At 31.7% G+C, this 16,091-nt stretch overlaps 1 protein-coding gene across 12 annotated transcripts in view; it reads left to right on the forward strand.

Moving 5' to 3' along the window:
- The first annotated feature begins 14,421 nt into the window (after positions 1 to 14,421).
- The window catches only part of LOC141453691 (uncharacterized), a 298,436-nt gene continuing 296,766 nt past the window's right edge, over positions 14,422 to 16,091 (forward strand). For 6 of the 12 annotated variants that reach the window (XR_012458122.1, XR_012458121.1, XR_012458123.1 and 3 more), the window contains exon 1: positions 14,422 to 14,571. The gene's annotated coding sequence lies outside the window, so the exon portion shown is untranslated. The remainder of the gene's footprint in view (positions 14,572 to 16,091) is intronic. The other 6 variants (XM_074127195.1, XM_074127197.1, XM_074127198.1 and 3 more) reach the window with 2 other exon arrangements.

The raw sequence follows: 16,091 nt of genomic DNA on the forward strand, positions 1-16,091 counted from the left end.
CAAACCATATTACTTGATAAGATCGTTTTTTTGGGTCCCCTAAACTCAATGTTAATTAAACATTAGCATTCAGATGTTCCCATAAAACATAAAAGTGCGCCATAATCTATTACTACTTTGAATACAAATCTTTGAAACAAAAAACGTAAACGTTCTATTGATCACTATGGGCTCTGTGGGAGGTGCGGATGGCTAGTCTTCCTAGTGATATTATAACCATCAAAAGGCGCCACGGTAGTCGAGCGGTTAGTGGCGAGCATAGATGTACACAAAAGCTAAGATGTATTTTAGTACTGTGTTTAATTTAAGGTCTAAGCCTTGGATTTTAATCGATGAGTTAAACAAATTAAAGTAGATTTACTATCCACCTCCGTCCAAGATCGTAGATAATCAGAAAGCAGGCCTAAAGTAATAGTTATTCAACTTTCATTTTGTTTACATATCTATCACTTTTTTTATATCATCACCATTTTCTAATGGGGGCTGTGCCATAATGTTAATAAAAAATTTAAGTTTAATAAAGGTTTTCCATTTTTACTTTTTCTTTATCTTTCGTTTAATCTGATTGCAGCAGGTATTGCGATTGGGCACAATTTTCGATATTGAGTCGTATGCAAAAATATTTGGATACCATAAATCCGATTTATCATTTTTGTGTAAATTGCACGCCCCAAAAACAAAAGAAACTGGACAACACAAAGTTGTTGGCATTTGGAGTGTGTAGAGGTTCTCCATTTAGTTATTTGGAGCACAGTTAGAGACCTAAAACTCCATCAACTTATTAATGAAATAAGACAAACAACACTTCAAGTTTTATGCATAATAAAAAAAGTTACAAAAAAAAAAATGCATAAACAGTTGAAAATCTGAAAAAAAAAAATACATATTTAGAAAAGAATAGTTTATTGGATATTTTTTGACAATCTGTCTTATTTAGATGAAAAGCCTCACTTTAGGATCTCTCCTTTATTAATTTAATTATTACATTTTTAATTCATTTAAAATTTTTAACGATAGGGATATCCAGAAAAATAGTGCTAATTGCATTCAATTAGATCTCATTAGATCTAATTGATCAGATTTCAAGCGTGAGTGTACCAATTTTGATGAGCAGATTCAAAAGTGTTTTTAGAACATAGATTTATTTTTAGAAACAGATCGTAAATATTATAGTAGTGAAAAGAGATGTGTAAGTTCTATAGATAACGGTATTATCCTTGATGTTTTTGTGAAAAAGATTACAGCAATAAATCAGAAAGTGGCTGAATTGGTGGCCTGGAGCAAGAAATATTTTTCTCTTGAAATATTTAGCTTAGAACCTTAAAAGGCAAAGTTGCATTTAAATAATACTTATCGCAAAATAGAACGTTTTTTTCTTTGCCCCTCATACAAGCCATAAGTACTTCTTCCTCTCTCTCTTGATCATGCAGATTTTCGATTTTGAGTTCCCAAGGGAATATAGTGGATTCTACCATATTGTCTGACTTTGTGTGAGTGTAAGATTAAGAGCCGTACACTTAAAAACGGAAATTCGGAAGGAAAAAGTGAATCTTATATTTAAATTCGATGCCACCAGGTAACGAAATATTGAGTTACTCAAAAATCGATCCAACGAAAGTGCTACTTTCCTCTTCGAATTTTTTTCAAATATTTTATGAATGAACTAAATATGCTTACATAATAACGATAATTTGCTTAAATATACATACATACATATTGCTTGAGATAGAATCATTTTAAAACTAACAGCACTTTATTTGAAAGAAATTAGGTTAGTACGTTTTCTTTTTCAAGTGTTTAATTTCTCCACCTACACCTATTCTTTATGTTCTGCTGAACGATACCGTTTCCATCAAACCTTCTTTAACTTCATTTATCCACGACCGTAAATTCCTTCCTTTCTCTTCCCGCTCAAACATTTTTTTAAAATGTTTATCCACTGTCATTTGGCAAGTACTAGGCGACATATCCACGATTTTCTGGATTTTGGAATTACTGAAAATATTCACATTGAAATCCGGAAAAATTTTCGCCAAAAGTGGATTACAAAACAAGCAGCTGTTTTTTTAAAAAATATTATGCAGTATTTGCAGGATAGTTCTTGAAGCCGATAGCAAACTAATAACTTCAACTTATAATTTCTTCATAAGACTCTCATATAGACCTCTATTTAATAGAGCTGTAGCTTTTAGATTCTAGGTTGCTATGCCTATCTTGATTTCTTTTTATTTAAGAGCAGTTAAAATAGAATGAAGTTGTACAACTACCTACGACCTACATAGTACATACCTACCTACCGATGAGACCGGTGATTGGTGTATGAAACCGACATAATTTATTTATTTGAGCTCACATACCTTCAACAGTAAGAGGTTTAATTCTAATAATGTTATTTGGCTAAATTCAAATTTCATTTAAATTTTGTTGGTTATTTTAAAAAAATATATATATATCTAGTTTTTATTACGAGTAGAGAAATTACACGTTTAAAATGATGTTTCACTCATTGGGAGTAAATAACGAGTATCATGAATGATGAATGTGGTAAATCAAATGATTGCTGTTTAAAATTAAATTAACATTATTAAACATCATATCAAATCTGTGTTTATTATATTTATATTTTTTATATCTTCCATCTTTTTTCATATCTTAGCTTTTTAATGACTAGCTTTTTTTTTTGTTAGTTAAATATAAAATCATTATTAAGAATCTTACTTTATTGATATGCAATCATTTAAACCATTTCTCTATGTATTTAGGTATTTAATGAATGCGAATAACAAGTCACAGTTCGTCGGAACTTGTCATTACAAATTTACAGTTTAATTTTAGTTGCAGTAAACCAACGTTTATTAATCTACCAACAAACAATGAAACATCTAATAAACAATGAAAATTAATTAGTACTAATATTCATTAAAATCATGATTGACTATGATTAACTTGTTTTCATCGGATAGTTTAAAACTAAGAAAATAAATTTATTACATATTTAAGAAATTTTGAATATTTTGCTCTATACCACCTTTGGAATAGAACTGCGTAAATTCCTTTTCCTTCACTTGGCTTTGATTCCCTTGGTATGTCAAGACGTACAAGAATTAAAAGTAATCGTACTATACATCAAAGTCGTTGACGCCAATCAGTAATTGGACGATTGGAGAACAGAAGTGGAATTCCTTTTTAGAACAGAGATCTTGTATCTGTTGAAAGTAATAAAGGATTGATTCGTTAATTATTTTGAAACTCTGATTTGTTGGTTCTTTGAAATTTTTTAACTGTTACTAGAGGCTATTGCGGCTTCTCGTACAGTTCTTGAAAAAAAATCTCTTACTTTTTAGAAATAACCAATCCCTTCCACCCAATCTTTTTTAGGCTTCGTCTTTTCTTTGTCCAAGTGCTAAAGGCTTTATACCACAAACTGACAATTTCAACGTTATCAAACAGAACTATTTCTTTTACGAACAAAATGAATAAATAAATAAAATAAAACAACTTTGTTCAGCCTAAAAGTGTTGTTTATTGTATATAAACACCATTTTCCTCGTAACACAAGGTATGTAGGAGCGTAACAGTACAGAAAGATGTGTTTATATTTGTGTTCAACACGGAATGCCTGCATGTTCCGAATTAGGTGAGTATACAAGAGCCATCCTCTCCTTCTTTACAACTGATATTACAAATAAACAGCCGTTTTTGGTTGGACCGTGATGTGGCACAATCGAATACCAATGATATTCAATATTGAAAAGAATTTCTCTGACTTGAATCCCTAATGCAAGGAATATTGTTCCCTTTATTTCCTTTACTGGGCTTTCTGTGGAAATACTTTTATTCCATCACTTTACCCTTTTTTTAGTTTGGCTTTTGTGCAATAGAGCGAGGGAGTCTAGCCATAATAATAACCTAAATCAATTCTTTATATTTTTGGTAAAATATACAAATTTCACGTAACAATACATATCATTATTCAGGATAACAAATACAAAACCAGCTTCTTACAGCTCACTGTCCGGTGATGGACAGTGTTGTCTGTAACGAGAGAACACTGTCCGGAGGCCGGCAGTGCACTGGAAAAAGCTCCGGGCGCTAATGACCTCAGCTGTTGATGCGCCAAAAAAAAAAAAAAAAAAAATACAAAACCATAAAAAAGAAGTACTTGAGCCTATAATTAACTTAATTCATAAATCCATTTTGAAGAATTACACTTATAATGTTTGTAACTTGTCATCGCCATTCTGTTCTGATAATACTACAGTTTCATTTGATTTGCTGGCAAGTGAAAGCGTCGTAGTTCCCAGATACTGAAATCAAAATTATTTGTAGTCAAAATATGATTAATACAATCCATTGTAGTGCAAGTAATTAAGATTAATTATGAGTAAGAGAAAGTGAAGTTGAATTAGCACCACTGGCATATTCTCCAAGACAGTAAGGGCATGCCTTTACAACCTACGGTGTTTTTATTTATTGATTTAGACGAACTGTCTAACTGACGAACAGATTTAGACTTATTATTTTATTGAGACAAGAGACGGGTAGCGTTTCCCACAGTACCCTCAGCCAAAGAGGCTTATTGTGCCATCCCTAGATTGTCTAGAAGGCAAATTTTTCCCTCCTTAGTAGGTCCGAGATCTTACTCACTAGTTATTGTAGTAATATGATCTCTTCTGGTAGCAGAGAGTCTCAAATATCTCATAACGCAAATTCGTGAAAGCAACACAATCAAACAGAATATAAGAAGCTGGAGCTTAAACAGAAATTCTCGATTAAATATCCCCTCCTTGTGAAGGTTTTTCCTGAACCTACCATAAGCCCATGTACTTTATCTCCGCCTTGAGCCTAGGATGAATCGACGAAAATTATATCCATTTAATAGGAGATCTAGAGTTGAATCAATATTCTTTTTTTTTTTGTGAATCACTAAAACTTATTTTTTTTTATCCAATCTATCTTTTAATTTATTCAAATATCTTGGAGCTTTTTTGAGATGGAACATCAAATAATCGTAATAATTTTTTAAATAATGCTGTTTAAAAAACAAAACAAAAATTAATAGAATAATGAGATAATTTTAGCTGGGAGCGTAACATGATAAAAACTTGTTTATTATTTATCTATTATTAGCTATTTCTTAAGTAACTTCTAAATTACAAACAATCAATTGAAGTTTTGGGACCATATTGTGACGGTATATCAAATGTCAAGATAAGGGAACAGTGATTGAGTATGAAATGAATTATCCAGCTTAAACTAGATCTCTGGCCACTTAATATGTCAAAATGACAGATGTCCCTCTTACACTAGGCAGTAACCACAGCTGTGCCAATTTATTAAGCGGATACAATGGATACATTGACTGTTAAGCTCTATGTCGCTTACAGATTAACAAATGTATACATTTATATATTTTTAAATACTTAAATTTTGTTTTAATTATTTGTGGTTTTAAGTTTCCATTTTATTTTAAACTTCTTTGCAGTTTAAGACCCGTAAGATATGGGACGAGTTATTGATAATTAACAGCTTTAATTGTTGAACATGCTTCATTGAACCAGACATTTTCCAGGAAATCCTTAAGGATGGATGGGGAAAGATAAAGGTATCATTTCAACACAATGTACAGTTTAACAGACAGGTTATTTTTATTTCAAATGAAATGGATTTCTGAAATTAAAAAAAACTGCAAGTTAGAACCACAAGAATAGAAATAATAATCGTGTGATCGATGATACCAGGTATAAATTTTGTACATGAATCGTAGGGAGTTGAAAAAAAAAAACAACAAACAAAGTACGGTGACATAATGGTGAAAACTTTTCGTAAAAAATAATAATAAATATAATAAATGTTTCTCTTTTTCAGTGGACGAATAGCCAAAATCAAAGAGGTCGATCTCTCCGTTTTGCTGCCCTCAGTTCTATATTCACGAGTAAGCCTTTAATACTTTGATTCTGCCCTACTTTTATCAGTTACTCTTATTATTATTATGTTAAATTTAATTTGAAGGTAAAATATCTTATTTCATACTCAAATGTTGTGCTTCTTAATAAGGAAGATAAAATAGAAAAAAATATTAAGAAAATGAGATGAAAGAAATTAATTATACGTAGTATATTAAAAGAAATAAAGGTATAATTTGAATACAACAATAAATTATGTAGATTTTTCCGCTATTTCTATTTATTTTTTATACCTAAATACAGATAAACAAAAAACCGTCTAAACCATTTCAATAATTAAAATCCTGCTAATTTATATCGATTGATCGAGCAAAATCAATAATGCCTTACAGTTAAAAAGGAATACAACAAAAGAGATCGAATTCCAATAAGTATTAATCAAAACTTATTATTATTTTTCAACGTTACGCTTTTTCGTGCATTTTTTGACGATCAATCCTTATACAACTGTCCTACCGGACAGTTTTAATAAATGAAGTAAAAAACATTCTCCTTATCAAGAAAGAAGTCTATATTATCCACCTGAGATCATACAAAATCTTTAATTTTGCTACATATTGCCATCAGTTTACTCAATCACTAGCTTCACAATCGTGAGCCTCTTCTACCGCCTTCTCTTTATGAAGCTCCCTTCGTATTGTATTTCTATATCAATCCCTCTCTGTCCTTTCATAAAAGATTCCTCTTTCCCAGCACATTTAAATACCTGGGCGTTTGGATAACAGCGGCTTGTACTTCATAGTTGGATTTTCAAAGAAATTATACGAAAAAAGTGATCCACATAAAGTGATCCACTAATAAAACATAAAAAAAAAGATTTAAAATACAGAATCTGAGATGATTAGTTGTCTTCTTTTTGTTATATTATTCAGTTTCATTAGTTTTAGTGAGCTTCCAGTATTAAGTATCAAAATAAGTGTTTTGTCTGATTACGTAAAAACCAAATGTTGGGACGAATCATTTATTAAAGAACTAGTATATGTATATATCCTTTGAAATTTTATGAAAATGTAACAGTAAATCTGTTTGTCAAACGTAAATATCACAGCAGATGTCTTCCAAAATAAATCCTTTTGAATCTGACACTAAATCTCCGGCAAGCTTAAATTATGAATTTACTTGCCTTTAATCTATTTACTGTTTAATTAGGCTTTTATGGATTTACTCCTCCTGTCTAAGCTTTTCTAAATTTATGAATCAAATGGTTATAGAAAAACGAAGGCAAAAATGTTTTGTTTCGCTGTTGTTGAAATTAAAACAAAATGTCATGTCCTTTTAGTACCCCTTTGGGAAATAGAACTAGATTTTAGTGTTTGCTAGTTGGTGACTTCAACAATTTAGGTTTAAAATAGCTTAAAACAAGAAAAATTGCTTTTTACAAGTCATTATCTATGCACTAAAGCGCAGGGAGCTACAATTGATCTTTTAGCACGCAGTGAATTTATAACCGCTTCTAGCTAACATTTAACTTATGTTAAGTAACTACCATTTCATTAAATGGTTTCTATACTGGCAGATACAAGTTGTAAGCAATACTCTTGCCCGGAGCATATCATGATTTGGATTTTGCATACTAAGATGTCGTTATTTACGAATGAGTTCAATTTATCAGAAGGTGTCAATATTTTCATGCAACATAGTTGAACTATGACAAATATTTGTGCACCAAAACTTACCTTAACAAATATTCGCATAATGTACTTAATTTTAATCAACCCTTTTAAAAAACACAGAGCCTCCGGAAGAAATATTTAAGGTAGAAAAAGTATCTTAAATAAGCTTCTTTTTCAATAAGTATACAGACTAAAAAACACAAAACTAATTTTAAAGACTAATAATTTAAGTAAAATATAATAGATAACAACTACATAAAACCATAAGCAAATAATAATAAAACATAGAATGAAATGTAATTCTTATCCAATTATAGTACTAAGAAATGCAGAATTATTGGTTTCATCCCAACACGGAGACAGTAACATGTTTATTTATTTACTCTCGGCCGAAAAGAGGATAGGGCCAATAAACCTCACTTGGTATAAAGAAGACAGTAAGAAATTGGCAAGGTAGAGGATGTTGTGTGCAAGCCTTCGTGGATCTTCGTGCAGAAGGAGTTAGAGTTTGAAAAGGGAGGTTGCCGTATTATTTACAATGTGCTGTACAATGGTTGAGAAAAGGAATGGTTGGCTAGTATAATATACCTCTGAATCTTACATGAGTGACTGGGACAATGTTTTCCCCGTTTATCTAGTCTGCTTTCAGTCTGCATGTCCTAGCTTTTCTAAACTTTTATATACAGTTAGTAAACAAGAACAAGGTTATCAATTTCTTAAAAGCCACCTTCTTAGTGAGTCTTCTAATAAAACCTCATATAATTACCACTATATTGGAATAAGTTTCCACAAATCCATTTTTTATTAGTGAGAAGTGTAATATTAAAATGTTTAATGGATTAATGAAACATTTTTAATTTAAAGACATTGGTTCCAAAGAACTACAGAATCATTTTTCCAATGTTGTTTATCTTGCTTCGTCACAAGGACCAAACACCCAATCAAAACTTACTTAACAATTCCAACCCGTTTTGCGGATCCCCTATCAATAAGTAATTGTCGGCATATCCAACGTCGATCACTACCCTTCTGGAAAGACATGAAGAAGTCATCTTAAATTTCTGCTGACTCATTTCATTGGGATTTTACCAGGTTCAACAATAATTTTTTTTTCACAGTACTCTCTGGAAGTGTAACAGCCATTATTATTCTTTTGTTGATGCATTTCCAAGCTTCAGTTGGGTGGTAATATACTGGCTCATGTCGAGCACACGCCTTAAATCCTTGTTCAAAATTCGTTCTTCCATATCATTTCTTTTGTGATTGAGATTTCTTGCCTTCACATGTGAGAAAAACTTTTCCGTTTCAGCTAAAAATTCAAGGTTTTTTTCGGTCAGGCCTTTTACATTTCATGTTCCACATACCCGCCAAAACAAAATATTTTTTGCTATTAATTTGCCTTAAATTGTTTTACTGTTCTTTCATTTATTAATTTGATTTATTGTTTTACAAACATTATTTATTTACTAGAATATAAATATAGTATATAAATAAACTATTTCCTCTAAGACGAAGTAAAAAAGAAAATGTACATGAAGTTGCAAATGAATGTGTGCAAGTATTACATCCAATGTGGAGTTAAGTATGGGAAGAAATCAAGCTTGAAAGATAAGGACATAACAGAAAGATATCAACACCCTCCAGCACATATAGGCCCTAAGTTATGGCCTCCACTACACTTCAAACTATTGCTTGAGATTACAGTCTGCTTAGATCACCACACTCCCCGCCGACCATCTTGTCAATGATTGATACCAACTAGTAACCAACCTCCTTCAACAACACCAGATGAGTGTCAATTTACCATGCTCATTTACTGCAATTTCTCCATCAATTTCATTGACACTGTTTTCTTGAATCATCGCTAAATTTATTTTTATTTAAATTTAAACAATTACAGAACTTATTCTTAAATTAAACGTTAAAGAAAGTAGACAAATGTAACTTTAATAAAATCATCGGAGGGTAGCTTGACTCATAAATAATTCACCGAAAATCCTAGCATGAATATTTAAAGTTGCACATAACTCAATGAAAATTAAAGTTGTACAAAATAATTGAAGGAAAATTAAAGAACGGAAGAAGTCACCGTTGAAAATCAGTTTTGATTGAACATTGTCATAGTTGGGAACATGAATTGTTGCAATGTCACCGAATTTTCAAAAAATGTAGTTTTTACTGGTTAAAGGTTCGAAAAAGTAAAACCAACATATAGAAGATTCTATCTTGTTGATGTTTGATTGAAGCCCCATTATTACTCTGATAAACTCATGGATGCAAAACAATCTCCTTGTCAGATGCTCATAATTTGGAATTTAACTCTGAATTTAATATTTACAAGTTTTTTCCTGCCTCCTGTCAGGTTTTCCTGTCTGTCAGTTTTTGTTTTTTAATCAAGATTGCATTCTGTAAAAGACAGTTTCTTCTTTAGCTGTTAATTACATTGAAAAATTGCTCCATACAGTTGCAGAAATCCGCTTCCAAACATTTTTATGATATTTTAACATTTCACACGAGGGAATAAAGACTTTTTAGTAACATAATAACCGTTGATTTAGTAAAAAAAAGTAAATCAATTTTTCTAATTCCTTTTATCTTCCAGTAACACAACCAATGGCAATAACAAGTAATTTTATTTTATTTATTTAACAGGAAAATTTAAACTCCCTTAAAATTGCACGATAGTAACTCTAGAAAAGACAAATAGGAAATATTAATCGTAAATGGAATTGACTTTTAAATTTTAAATATAGAATTATTAAATATTAAATTATAACAAATTAATGCTGAGGTAAAATAGTTTGATTTATTCTTGTTTTACTTAAAATATAGAGCAAAATCTATTGTGAAATTTTAAATAACCAGAGGAAAATAATTACCTGATACTTTAATGCTAGTTCACTTAGAAAATTTTAGCCAGCAATTTATCTTTTAATTCTTAGACAACTTTAAGTATATTTTAGTAAATCTGTTGGCTAGGGGATTCTATTGTTGACACTGTTCACACGGTGTAATCTTCGCAGAATTCTGGAATTAAGTCTTAACAACAAAAAAACTAATAACAACTAGTAGAACAGCTTCTTGTGATTGTTTATTTATTATTTTTTGTAATTTTTAATACGTACGCAGAGATCCAACTTCACAGTCTATTTTTTCATGCTTAGTGGACTTACAGAACAAATGTCTCTAGTAAAAACTCACTATGAAAATTTTATTTGCCTGCAATATTTCCTTATTAGTAGTAAACAAATAAAAGTACAAATCCAATGTATCACCATGTTTGACCGCAGCGATTTTCACCCATAAAAATAAGGTAGTAAAGACATAGAAAAAAAGTTCAATTGGCTAGGTGAAAAAGATCACAATTTAATTGTAGTGCATGGAAAAATAACCAGAAACCATAAAATTTATAAAATAAAGTAGTAGAGAGCTAACCCTCACTTATGAAGGTGTATTGCTATTATTTTTCTAGTTATTTTTGGAGAGGTGATCAGGGGTGAAGATGCAAATTGAGAGAAATATGCTAACAGTAATGAGGTAGCAAAAAGCCAAATAGGTGGAGCATAGAGCTAAAATTATTCTGTTCTCATTTTAAAATATTTTTTCCTGTATTAATAAAAATAGAAGGCATGTTTTATCTTCACAATCTGTGTTCAAAGTAAGACAAAATCTTAACGTGCGCTTGTCAAATGAAAAGTTCAACCATAATTAACTAAAAATCCTGTTTGTTAGGCACTATACTGAAAAAAAAAATTAGACCCGCTTCACATAGGCCTAATTTATGAAAGCCCAATTTGGAAAGCTTTCAGAATACAACAGTAATGGCATTAAGTTTCCGTTGCTCTAAATTAAAATTTTTATTTGTATCCTGGACATTTTATTAACAAAACTCTGGTGTGGACACTAGCAGGACCTACCTTTACTATATTCTCAAAATGAAAACTTTCAGGAACTTACCCCTCAAATTGTCCAAAACGAATTTTTCTAGGAAAATTAATCAAATTAAAATTTTTGATCTACTTCTGCCGTTGACGGAAAATCATAACACATTGAAACCACACATCTTACTGAGGTGATTAAACACCAATCTCCAATCCCAAGAATCCTCTTAACCGATTTTTTTTTGGAAAGTCTTAAATATAAATTTTGAAACTGCACTAGGTATTCAGGATATTACATTTAAGGTAAGAGCCACCTTCAAGGGAATCTAACAAATTAAACAGTTCACTCATTCAAAAGAAATTTTCGGTTGAGAATTTTCATTTAACATAGAATTTTAGCGGGATCTATTGGGTTATGGCTTTGAGTCTTAACTCTTTCAGATGGCAGTTTGTAATTTTTTAATATTCGTTGTTCAAGCCACTTTTTTCTCGAAATGTTTTTGGCCAGAATCTCCCCCTAGAGTGTTACAATCGCAATCACTCTTCTGTTTTATAAACAAGCTACCATTACCACATTTTAAACTATCCTACTTATTTCTCTATTATAAGTATAATACACCTTTTTTCTGATTTTGTAGTTGTATAGTAAACAATGTATTCAATATAACAATCAATGCCTATTGAAAAGAAAGGAGAGGTTTCTAGTTGTATCTATTAGGTCTGGCTTAGCTACTAAAGGAAATGATTGACGTTGTGAATAAAGCCAAACAGTAGGCACCAATAAAGTATGGCCAGTAGAACAAAAACAGGATGAAAGTTTCATTAGGTGAAACAAAGTAAACTTATATTTCATGTACGAAATCTCTACTTTCTTCTAAGAATCAGGATTGTTTCATTTCTTATTGTTCTGCAATAGTTTGCCAACCATCTGTTAGAATGGTTATTAACTTAACAATGATTCCTAAAATTGAGGTTCTGTAAAGGAAATTTATTTCGTGTAGGTAATTATTTGTAATTTCCTGTAACTTATCGACGTCTAATAAAAGCAACATAGAAATTCAATACAAAATATATATTTTAAATGTTATTTGATGTAGAATTACACCTTCTCCAGTTCAATTGACAAAATAAATACTGCTAATGGAATCCGTACACACTAAAGACCATCTATTAGTGAAGAAAATTAAATGCGACTAGTTTGAATTTACAAAATGTTTAAGCTAACACAGTTTCATATAAACTTAATTATAATTCTGCAAGAGTTATATAATTATAAAGTAAAACTTCATTATTATTAAAGTATAATTTGTTAAATTAAAACTTCATCTTGTGTCGTTTATATGCGTACATCTATTATATTGTTTATCACAGTGATGTACAATTTTAATTAAGTGATATTACAGTTTGGTGCCTTGGCTTGCTATATGCGTAAGTTTTATAACGTTTGATTAAAGTGTCTTACACTGAAAGATGTTTTCAAACACTATGACTTACCCGTAGAAACATGACTACTTATAAGGAAAAGAAGTGTTCAAGCGTTTTGGCAACGGACACAATTTTCTAGAGATAGGACGATGTACTTGTAACTCACAGAACCAATAAAAAGAAATTTGCAAAAATTGAAAAACGTAAAATATGACGCTTTCATCACAAATCTGACCACAAACCTAAATCTCCCTGGACAGATACATGCACGCTATTATTCTATAAATATACACTTCTCCACTTAGACGGGATGGCAGAACTTAGGCGAAATCATACGAGGACAAATGCTAGACTTTTTGCTCATCACCTGCTAATGTCTTCATTCTTCCCGAGATATGACGGATGGCTTGAACATGACAGAATTACATACTGAACTGGACATTCCACTTTCTCATTCACTATCGCCAAAAGCCTTTACTCCTTCAGACGTTAAATACATAATCAATAAAAGTCTCTAAGGTATTTCCTCATCACTTCCGAAATTCTCGGCCATCTACCAAAAAAAAAAAAACTATCATCTACGTCACCTATATTTACAACTTTGTCCTTCGTACTGCATACTTTTCGCAATTATGGAAGAATTCGTGATGTGAATGATTCCTAAACCTGGTAAATCTGCTACCTTCCCTCATTCTAGAAAAAGTTCTCGAAAAACTTACTTACGTGTATTGGCCCCATACTAGCGGAGTCAATAATGCCACCGGGAAGTTGAAGCTATTTCTTTAGCACTGTAGAGAAAGCAGTATAGTTTGGGGGTAGTTATTTACGACGCCTTCAAATTAAAAAATAGTCTCCCTTCCTAATTCTGCATATTTGAGAAAGATTCTCTCAAGTACTGGCTCAGCAATCCCTCCTTTTTCAGAGGGAGCGGAAATGTCGCACGAGAATATACTTGGTCCTTTCCTGTGTACAGTATACACATCCTATTCCAGTGCATCCCTCCACAGTCTTTCTAACTACAAGTACACATCCTACATTATACAAGTTATAAATATAAAATCGAATCTTGGGCAAAAAAGTGAAGAATTAAAATGAACCCAAATGAAATAGCGTACCACATTTACTCTTTGGCGGGGCTACTATTTTCAGGTCTTCTGTAAAAACATTCATCTTCCTTACATAAACCTGGTGCACTTCCTTGGGCTGTTAATAGACAAATGCCGTACTTCGAACCCATTCCCAAGATTTAAAAGACATGCAATGACAAAACATGCGAAACTTCTTTTCAGATGCCGCTTTAAATTGCGTATAGAACTTAAAGGATTAATGTATAATACAATCATCAAACTTAAGGTCTAGAGCTACGGGTAATGTAAATTAACAAACATAAAGAACAGACAGGCAAACAAACAGACTATACAGGCATTAACCGTTACAAATCAAAAACGTAAAAACCGCCAACTAGAAATGATGTGCCGCCTGGCGGCCAAGTAGACAAGTAAGTCTTTTCTCTAGCCTATAAAGTCACAATGGGCGCATGGCGTAACATTATGCAACCGGCAGTTAGAGCGTACGTAGACGTTCAAAAGTGATCTTTAAATTTAAAATAGGTTTTAATAATTAAACTAATATTAGCTATTACCAATTTACAAGAGGTCATCTTCTTTAAACAACATCTACAAATGGGTAAGCACATTGTAACGGTCCTTCAAGTGAATTATCATAACGTTAAAGGTTTATTAGGAATTCCAAGTTGGCAGACATCGTTCACTCAATTGAAAGAATGGCAATCTTATAATTTTAAGTAAAGTAATTAAATCCCGTTTACCATGAGCTCTTCATCTTCGTGAACTGTTGGAACTATCTCTGCTCTATCCCTATACTCCCTACCTATCCAAGATTAAGTATGGTGAATGTAACAGAAGTTAATGCCAAGATGTTCCTTAACTTTTACTTTACTCTTCGGTAAGCATGTGGCCTAGCATTACTGTCCTACTGATACCAAAACTTATTTGCGACTGTCCAAAACTTTACAATACTAGGCTAATTTTGTGTACATTTCATCTAGAAATTATGGAAAGGAAGTGTACAAAGGCCAAGAAACATCTTGGATGGATATATGAAGACAAGAAAACTTTGCTGCCCAAACATATGTGGTTTGACAGTAGCACCGAACAGAATATATCTTAAGATGACCATTTTTCAAAAATAACTGTGACAATAGGATCTGATATATTGAATAGATAGGAAGTATTAAGGATCGTAGGCAGTACGAAGGAAGGATTTAAAGAAATTACAGTCGTTAGCAAATTGTCATAGTTTAATATTCCCATACATCACGGGATAACGTTCGAATAATTTTAAATTATACCCTGAATATTTAGGAGTAATTTTTTTACTTTACTATGGTTAATGTGGAATTTGGTTTCCTCCCTCTGCTCCTTGTTAAACTTCTGCGGGAATTTCAGCTTTCTTTTCACTTCCTGCTTTTATTGATTCTATTTTATTTTCAAATTTGGTATTTGGCCAAACTATCCAATCTGCCTGGTTGCACTGAGTAAACCATAAATTAATCGCTATAAAAAATCTTAAAATCTTTTTAACCTTATAATCTAGCTAGCCCAAATTGAGGCCTTCAGCAACTACTTTGCATTTACTTCATTACAAAACTAGATTGAGCATGACGTCCCTGGTCTCAATCATGATTTTTTTCACGACCTACCCCCACTTTATGAGAATTTACAACAATCCTGCTTATTTATTTTTTTTGCGAACGCCTAATACAACGTACCCCTCATAAATGTATCGTCTCGTCTACATTCTGCGCAATGACTACTTTCCTACTTCTGGAAACTCCATTCCTAATACTCCTGGTTCTTTCCATGAGAAAACGTTCAAACATAGTAAAAGTGATTTTATGTAGAAATCTCGAATTCAGAAGGATTTTTTTTTAATTATTTCATTTTTATCACATTTAATTTTAGATGTGGCTGCCCTGTTATTATTACTGAAAACAATAGCGCTATTCAGATTTAATTATAAAGTTTTGAAACTTAGTACAGTTTATAGCTTAAGGATATGTATATACATAGTAACTTCTTACTAGTTTGTTGTATACACAAAGATAACTATACATTTTCTCGCTGTATCACTATCTCCGAGTACCAAACTAAATACTGGTGAGATAATTAAACCAAACACAACCG

Source organism: Rhodnius prolixus, unplaced genomic scaffold, assembly GCF_049639745.1.
Source record: "Rhodnius prolixus isolate KJV_2025 unplaced genomic scaffold, Rpr scaffold_3, whole genome shotgun sequence".
NCBI lineage: Eukaryota > Metazoa > Arthropoda > Insecta > Hemiptera > Reduviidae > Rhodnius > Rhodnius prolixus.